The sequence below is a fragment of the Vipera berus genome, assembly GCF_964194415.1.
Source record: "Vipera berus genome assembly, chromosome: 2".
Classification (NCBI taxonomy): domain Eukaryota; kingdom Metazoa; phylum Chordata; class Lepidosauria; order Squamata; family Viperidae; genus Vipera; species Vipera berus.
In genome coordinates, this window is record NC_138203.1 from 272956808 (window position 1) to 272966711 (window position 9904).

The window sequence follows — 9904 nt, forward strand, 5'->3', positions numbered from 1 at the left end:
TTTCCTTCTCCAGTGGATCACGTTTTGTCAGAACTCTCTGCTATGACCTGTCCGTCTTGGGTGGCCCTGCACGGCATAGCTCATAGCTTCATTGAATTACGCAAGCCCCTTCGCCACGACAAGGCAGTAATCCATGAAGGGGGGTAGTTTGTAATTAGGGAACAAGAATTGTGGAAGTTGCAAAGAATAATGCAGAAATCTGTATTGCTGAACTGCAGGAGACCAGATCACATAGATCCACATCAACTAAAGTCACAGTACGTTCTGCTAGAATAGAAAAGGAACGAGCAGCTGCCTGAGCAAAGCTGAAGGTCTATGAACAAGGCCTATGTGCTTAATTTCACCTAATCTTTCATCCAAACTAAACTACAAGCTGCAAAATATAGTTTCAAATTTGGTTAACTTAAACTTCCTCTTTCTTTAGCATCTAGTGACATGTTATATTTAACTCCAGGTTTTTTACCCTAAGGCACTGGTGGCAAAAACTTTAGTGACCGAGTGCCCAAACTGCAACCCAAAACCCACTTATGTATCCCTGGGTGGCGGGTGGGCATGACCCGTCTGGTGGGCGTGGCTATGGTGGAAATGGCAGACTGGGTGGGCATGGCCAACTTTATGTTGCTCTGGCAGATAGGGCAGGGTTAGGGTGAGATTACTCTGTGGGCAGCCCTGCGCCTGTCCCCGGCCAGCCCTCCTCCTCCATCCTTCTGCGCCTTCTGTGGGCGGACTGCGGCTTACCGAGCTGGGCACCCCTCTCCCCGCACATGTCCTCAAGTGGAGGAGCTGGGTAGCCATGGCTCTCATTCCCCTCTGGCCTCCATCTGCCAAGGCCTGAGCTTGGCAAGCCCAGCTGGGCAGCGACGGGCTGGAGAGCGTGGGATGGTGGCAGGTTCCCTGGGACAAGCGGTAGGTGGGGTGGGCGCTCCCAATGTCCGCGGCAGAAGAAGCAGCAAGCAGTCTCCACGCCCAGTCCATCCCAACTCCGGTACGGAAAGCGAGGCAGCAGCCCCTCATACATTAGACCCAAGTCCTCGTGTTTGTAGGACTATTGGTAAAAAAAAAAGTTCCATGAGATTTTCTAACTTCTTGCGAGTCTGATGGAACGTTTTGTCCCAGAAACGCATGGCAAAGGCTGAGAAGCAAATGGAGAAACGGAATGCAGCTGAAATGCAGATTAGTGTCTGGTAGGGAGAGGGAAGCAACAGGCCCTGTCCCACCCCTCGCATGGAGTGCCCTTCTCCCACCACTCCCCCCACCCCCACACGGAACCTTTTTTCCAGCTCCAACGCATCACTTCCTCCACTGCTGTGTGGGACTGAAAATAAAGTTCAATCAAACAATTCCAACTTTGCGAGATCTTTTTTCCCCCACCAGAACTTGAAATTGATTGATTGTAACTTTTTTGGGGGGGCGGACACGGTGGCGGCCGAGGACTGGGACGATGGTGTGCGTGCCACAGAGAGGGCTCTGCGTGTTACCTGTGGTATAAGTGCTATAGGTTCGCCACCATGGCCCTAAGTTATAAATTTTGATAAGTTTTTCTGCCATTCTTTAAATGCTACTTGAGTTGTGAGAACAGGTTTTGTCTGGAACAAAAGTAACATTCAAGGATGTCATGTTAATCATAGAAATTCTCCCCAACAATTGTAGTTTTTCTCTCTTAAACATATCTTTATCAACTTCAACCCGTAGCTTAACATAATTATTTTGAAACAATATACAGTTTATATTTGTCAGATTAACACCCAAGTATTTTACTTTTTATTCAATCTCAAAACCTGATTTTTTCATCATTTCACCTTCTACATATTTTGTTAACATGTTTTCATTAGTGTTATAGCCACATTGCCCATTAATACAATTCTTTTTTAACACTTCAAAATTATTTTCATTCTGTAGTGTATGCTGCTAGCATACACAGGAAATGCCAGCGCAGCAGGGGGCTGGACAGCTCCAGGCGATAACCGCTGAGGTGGGAAAAGCCGGACGGAGCAAGTTTGACAGCCCCCGGCATGGTCAGCTCTGGCGGGAAGCCAGGGTTTAAACCTATTGGCCACATGCACTGGCGGGAAGCCCAGGTTCAATTCTATTGGCCATCATTCACCTGGGCAGGTATAAGAAACACCAGGTAAACCCCTTTGTCCCAGATTCATTCCTGATCCGAATAAAAGAAATACTACCCAGCTCAAGTGTCCGTCTCTCTGTGCGACCACGCGACTTTGCACTGGCGACGAAGGTGGGATCCTGCATCGGACAACGGTAGCCGCGGACGGAATCCAATCGGCAGCCCCGGATCCAGACGCAGGACAACCGAGATGACAAGATGACACAACTGGGTCAGTATCCCCTTTTTAATAGCGGCCGCCCCGAGGAGTGGGAAGCCTTCGTGGGGCAGATAGAATGCTACCTGAGGGCGAACGGGGTGAAGGAGGACCGGCAGAGAGCGGCGGTACTGCTCTGCAGCTGTGGCACAGAAACCTACCAGCTGGCGGTCGGTCTCTGCGCACCCGATGACATTCACTCCGTCGGCTACAACGAATTGCTGGTGAAGCTGTCTGAACATTTCAAGCCTGAGACGTCCGAGATCGCCTGGCGGTATCGTTTTGAAAAACGGGATCAGCGACCAGGTGAGTCTGCCAAACAGTATATGGCAGCTCTGAGGCTGGCAGCTCGCCTCTGCAATTTCGAAAATCTAGAAATTAGGCAGCGGGATCAGCTCGTTTGTGGGGTGAGGGACAGGAAGCTGCGCCAGAAACTTTTTGCTAAGCAGAAACTGACCCTGAGGGATGTCCAAGACGAACTCCTAGCCTGGGATGCAGCCGAGGAGCCCGAGACGAGGGAAGGCGGATCCATCCACCAGGTGAGAAGAGGCACCGACGCAGACGGGGCAGAGCTGGAGGTGGATGCCATCAACCGACCTCAGCGATCCTTCCACCCCGACCGAGACTACAGAAAAGAACCGAGACCAACCACGGCAGGCAAGAGAGACCAGGAGTGCAGATGCGGAGCGAGCGGACCCCGGTCTACCCAGCCTCACGGTCACAGCACGAATCGCCCTCGGTCTACTCAGCATTGCGGCTGCAACTCCCGGTCTACCCTGAACAGCGGCTACGGACAGCCCCGGTCTACCCAGTGCTCCAGCTGCGGCGTGAGCGGCTCCCGGTCTACCCGCTGTGCAAGCTGCGGAGGACAGCATCCCCGGTCTACCTGCCGTTTCAAGTTGGCGAAGTGTCGGTCGTGCGGAAAAACGGGGCACATCGCGGCAGTCTGCAGAAGCAAGCAGCGGGACAGCCTACACGAGGTGGAAGCCGAGTTCCAGTATGCCACAGGTACTGGGAAGCGGTCGCTGGGTCTGACTGTGAGTCACACGTCGGGACGGCCGGGCATTTTCAAAACAGGGGCTCCTGCGGCGCTAGCCCGAAAAATAAAACTGAGGGTGAGGCTGCAAGGGGTCCCCTGCTTGATGGAGCTGGACTCAGGGTCAGCCGTATCCATCATCTCCGCCAGAACGTTTTTAGACATTTGCAAGCGGAGCGGCCAACGGGTTCCCTTGAGGACATCCAGACTGACCCTCTCTGACTTTCAAAATTCACCGATCAAAATCTGGGGGGAGGCGTTGTTGTGGGTGCAGTACAAGGGATTCAAGGGTAAATTAAGTGTGTTGGTCGTCGAGGGCCAGCGGACTAGCCTTGTGGGGTTAGGGTGGTTTAACGCCTTGGGCATCAAAATCACAGGGATTAATCAGACACGGAGCCATTTGTCCCTAGAAGCAGTCTGCGAGGAATTCGCGGACGTGTTCGATGGGCAGTTGGGAAAGTACACGGGTCCCCCAATCTCATTTAGACTAGATCCCCAGGTACAACCCATAAGGATGAAGGCGAGGTGTGTTCCATTCGCGTTAAAGCAAAAGATAGAGCGGGAATTGGATAAGCTGGTCGACCAGGGGGTGTTAACACCAGTTGATGGAGCAGATTGGGAAACTCCCATCGTAACGCCAATTAAAGCAAATGGGGAAATTCGTATCTGCGCTGATTATAAAGGGACTATAAACCGAGCTTTAAGTGCCCATTCCTATCCGGTCCCTGCAGTCAGCAGCATCTTAGCGTCCCTACAAGGCAGGTCGGTGTTTGCTAAATTGGACCTCGCCCAAGCTTATCAGCAATTGCCGGTAGACCCAGGGGCTGCTAGAGCACAAACGATCATCACTCACAAGGGAGCGTTCCGGGTAGACCGGTTGCAGTTTGGGGTTAGCGTAGCGCCGGGGATATTTCAGGAGGTGATGGAAAGGACGCTTAAGGGAATACCAGGGGTTTGCCCTTATTTTGATGATGTCCTGATCGCAGCCAGCTCCCCAGACGTGCTGGCGACCCGTTTAAGGACGGTCCTTGAGAGGTTCAGGGGGGCAGGTCTCAAACTCAAAAGGGAGAAGTGCAGGATTGGGGTCCCAGAGACAGAATTCCTGGGGTTCAGGATAGATGCTCAAGGCATCCACCCATCTGCATCAAAGGTGAGGGCAATCAAAGAAGCCCCTGCTCCCAAAAACAAGCCTGAATTGCAGGCGTTCTTGGGGCTCCTCAATTTCTACCACACATTCCTGCCTCACAAAGCCTCAATTGCAGAACCCCTACATAGGCTACTTGACAAGCAAGCGCCTTGGGAATGGACTGACAAACATACAAAAGCATTCCAAACACTAAAAAACATGTTAGCAAGCGATGCAACTGTCACCCATTTCAGGGAAGATCAGCCAATCTGTCTTGCGTGCGATGCATCCCCTTATGGGATTGGAGCAGTGCTCAGCCATCTCAAGGAGGATGGAACTGAGGCTCCCATCGCCTACTACTCCAGAACAGTGTCAGCTGCAGAGCGGAACTACGCCCAGATAGACAAGGAGGCACTGGCAGTGGTTGCTGGAGTAAAGAAATTTCATGATTACCTGTATGGCAGAGATTTCATAATCTTCACAGACCATAAACCTTTATTAGGACTATTCACAACAGAGAAACAAACACCACAGATTTTGTCACCTAGAATGCTAAGATGGTCAATATTTCTCTCTGCATATTCTTGTAAATTGATACACAGACCAGGGAAGGAGATGGGGCATGCTGATGGTCTCAGCAGACTGCCCCTAATGGACAGGGAGCCGGACCCAGCACCGGCTGCCCAAATCCTGGCAATCCAAGAACTGCCAGAATGCCCCCTCAACGCGAAGGACATAGCCACAGAGACACCAAAAGACAAGGTTCTGAGCAGGGTTCATTTGTGGGTGAGTAGTGGGTGGCAAGACAAATCACCAGGGCAAGAGTTCACTGCTTACTTCTCAAGAAGGTTTGAACTGACCACACACAAAGGGTGCCTTTTGTGGGGAAACAGAGTCATAATTCCCACAAGGCTCAGGGAAAGAGTTCTCCAATCACTACATGAAGGACACCCAGGGATAGTAAGAATGAAGGCTCTAGCAAGGAGTTACCTGTGGTGGCCAGGGTTGGACAAGGAGATAGAAGCACAGGTAGCGGGGTGCTACACATGCCAGAGGACACGGCCAGAACAACAACATGCACCAGTCCATAAGTGGGAGGAAACACACTCACCCTGGTCCAGGATGCACATAGACTACGCTGGCCCATTCCAAGGTCACACATTTCTGGTAGTTGTGGATAGTCATTCAAAATGGCTTGAGGTGGTACCTGTAAGCAGCATGACATCAGCAGGGACCATCCAAGCATTGAGGGGGATATTTGCTACACATGGGTTGCCTGATGTAATCGTGTCAGATAATGGAACGCAATTTACTTCCTCGGATTTCCAGGTGTTCCTGAGGACCTCGGGGATTAGACACGTCACCTCGGCCCCCTTCCACCCTGCCAGTAACGGATTGGCAGAACGATTCGTGAGAACAACAAAAGATGCACTCAAGCGCATAGTACAGGGAGATTGGAAGCAAAGACTAGCCACATTCCTCCTTCACCAACACGCAACACCTTGCACTGCCACAGGCAAAAGCCCAGCGGAACTCAGATGGGGGAGACGCCTCATTACAACTTTAGACAGGCTCCATCCAGACAGAGTAGCCGCAGACACGGGGAACCCCAACATCAAGACACATTTTACCTCAGGGGACCTCATTTGGGCCAGGAACTACAGTACGGGTTATCCATGGGTGCCAGGAGAAATTATAGAGCAAACAGGGCCCCTTTCCTACAGAGTAAGGGTGGAGGGGGGACTCCTGTGGAAAAGGCATCTGGATCAACTGAGGAAAAGGACTCCTGAAAGGGTGGCAGAGGACACACTGGGGGGTGAGGAGGAAGATCCAACACAAAAGCCAATACAAACACATTCACCAAGGAGGATGGTTGGGGGGGAGCAATGGCAACCCCTGTACAGGCAGGAGTCTGATAGAGAAACCAGGCAGTCACCAGGAATCAGCAAATCACACACACAGACACACAGCAACCTTCCTCAACAGGAGCTTCACGAAGGAATGAATAGCCACGCCACCATACCTCCGGAAGATCATTTACCAAGAAGGTCAAGTAGGCCACACAAAGCGTCAAGCTACCTCGCTGACTATGTACGTTCATAAGGGGGCAACAGATCAACAACTGTATCCATTGTAACCTTGTTTTGTAAATATGTGTATATAGTTGGAGATGGTATGACAGAGGAAAATCCTCACTATGGGGGAAGGGGTGTAGTGTATGCTGCTAGCATACACAGGAAATGCCAGCGCAGCAGGGGGCTGGACAGCTCCAGGCGATAACCGCTGAGGCGGGAAAAGCCGGACGGAGCAAGTTTGACAGCCCCCGGCATGGTCAGCTCTGGCGGGAAGCCAGGGTTTAAACCTATTGGCCACATGCACTGGCGGGAAGCCCAGGTTCAATTCTATTGGCCATCATTCACCTGGGCAGGTATAAGAAACACCAGGTAAACCCCTTTGTCCCAGATTCATTCCTGATCCGAATAAAAGAAATACTACCCAGCTCAAGTGTCCGTCTCTCTGTGCGACCACGCGACTTTGCACATTCTTTCTCTTATTTTCTGGAATACAATGATTATCCTGCTGATTAATTGTCCCTATCGTTTGGCAGAATATTGTATTTTTTTCCTGTTCTTGCCATCTGACAGTCCACATTCCTTGCTTCCTGGGTATACTACTGTGGTGGCGAACCTATGGCACGCTTGCCACAGGTGGCACGCATAGTCCTCTCTATGGTCCCACGCGCCATTGGCCCCACTCCTAGGGCTTCAGCTGGGTTTTATAAAACCTTTTTGCTTTAGGCCTCTGCCGCTGTGTGCAAAAAAAAGAGAGGTCAGTCAATCAATCAATTTCAACTTACGAGAAAAAAAAACTTGCAAAATTGGAATTGATTGATTGAACTTTTTAGTCCCACCCAGTCTGCTATTACCACTGCAGGCACGCCCACCCAATGGGCCACACCCATCCAGCACCCAATGATACATAAGTGGGTTTGGGGTTGCAATTTGGGCACTCAGTCTCTAAAAGGTTCGCCAGCACTGGTTGCCATACAAAGTTTCTCTCTCTCCACCCGCCTTTTAATATTTTCCCTCAGGATATATTTTGTTAGCTTCTGGGTATTGCCCAATTTAATGGTACATTCTGTTTCATATGGTTGCTGTCATTTTATTTTACATAAATATCCAGATTGCGGTCGCGATTTTTCTCTTAAGAGATACGTAAGCCCTGCTCAGCCACTATCTTGCTGTCATCCCATTCTTGAATTTCTCTACATATTTGCAATATTAACTAAAAATAATTAATTCTATTCAAAATGTACTATACTCTGCATTCTATGATGGAGAAAACATTCCTATAATTTTTTTAGTTTTTCTTATCACTGATACCTGTTAGGAAAGGGGGCTGAAATTGCCCCAATTAAATTGCCACTGACACAGAACATTGTTGTAGAGTCCTATGATGCCTAATTTAATTTCTCCTTGGGGACATTTAATTCTTTTGGAAGTTTTCGTAATTTGGGGAGAAAATGCATCCATTCAATCAATCAATCAATCAATCAATTAATCAGTCAATCAATCAATCAATTAGAATAGAGCGAGAAGGGACATTGAAGGTCTTCTAGTACAGCCCCCTGCTCAAGCAGGAGACTCTTTACTATTTCATACAAATCAAGTCTCTTCTTAAAAACCTCCAGTGTGGAAGTACCCACAACTTCTGGAGGTAAGCTGTTCAACTTTTTAAATGTCCTGACGGGTAGGACTCAGTTCATTCAATTCTGCTTCCCTTGGCGGCAACAGTGAAAAAATCATTGTCCACACAAATCTGCAATGTGCAGAAGATCACATGAGAAGAGAGTTTTATGGCTTTGACAGGGTTGTCTAGCCTGAGAAACTTTGGTGAGTGTTCTGCTGGAAATAAATGGATCTTTCACCTAAGTTGTTGATCCTTTGCTCTTTCACTGGATGAAATTTCATGTGGGATCGTGTTGCTGTTTGCCTCACTCCAGCTTTGGAGCCTATTAAGTCTCAACATAATGATCCATTTATAGGAGGGTCCAAGCTGTCCCTTAGGGGGCCACTCCGCCAAATACCAGCTGTGGAAGGAGTTGCCGGTAAGAGTCGTTAGGGGCACTTTAAGAAGACTGCAGAAGAACACAGTGAAAGTTCTGGATCAATGGGAGGACTGGGGGTGCATTATAGTTAGGGAGGGGCTGAAGAGATAAAACTTTCTGTGAGATATGCCTGCTGCAGTGGAAATTGGAGGAGAGGCAATTTGGCTGCAAGTGTGTGCGGGGACTCCCTAGTCAGTTCCATTTTGGTGCAGAAATACCAGACTTTCACCTGCATTCCCCTAGTATCCATTTCTGCTCCTTTCTTTGTGTCTTTGTGGTTTTGTGTGTACACGTTATCTTCTTCCAGAGGGGACTATATTTAAAGATACAAAGGGGCCTTCCTCAAGGTGGCATCTTGGATTTGCCTTTGGAGACGTAAAGAATATGCAGATCTCTTACATAGCAATAGCGATGGTACGTCTTCTCCGGATGTCCTTTTCCCACTGACTGTTCAGTGATTATTTCTGCATCCAGATTATTCCAGCTGGAAAAGAGCAGGCATGGAACACTCTGGAATGTTCTTGAGCTTTGCAGCTGGAGGTGGTTGCAGCTTATGCAGCATGACGGCTCTCCTTTCCCTCTTCAGAGAATAAAATGCAGGCTGAAGGCTTGGATCCTTGGAATCCAGTTCATTTAGCCAGCCTAGTCCAGGAATTGCCCCAGGGACATTTTCAGCCAGTCTCTCTGAAAGCAAAAGAGAAGCATGCTGAGTAGCCCAGTGTTCAATAGGCCGGCTGAAAAAGGTTAGTTTGGATTTTGGAGTGGACCTTTTTCAGTCAGGCCCCACAAATCACTCCTTCCTTGCAGGCTTCTTCATTGACTTATGGTAGTCTGCAGAGAACTTGCAAATATTAATGACATCATTATAGGGCACTTGGGAACAGGCAGGAAAGCACTAGAGACACCGCGACTATATTCAACCTAATATAATATTGCATTCTACTGTAAAATGTGGCTTTCTGACGTTTGTACTCCTTGTAACCAAAAATCTTGAGGGGTCTTGTTCAGTTTCTAACATTAAACTGGTTTTCAAATATACAGTTCGGTTTACCTAAACACATTCATATTTTATTTAATAACTTTTGTAACATTTTGTCTATTCTTTGCACTAATGTAGTTATCCCAGACTACCAAAAGACCTTTTTGATTCCTATATTAAAAGTTACAAAAGTTCTCCCTTCCTGTCTCTAGTGATAACACCTCTGCCTTCCCCCCATTTGCAATTGTAAAGTCACATTCCTGCATTCCATTCCTGCCTCTGGTGATAAAACTCTTTTCTTCTCCATTTACAATCACATTCCTGCCTCTGGTGA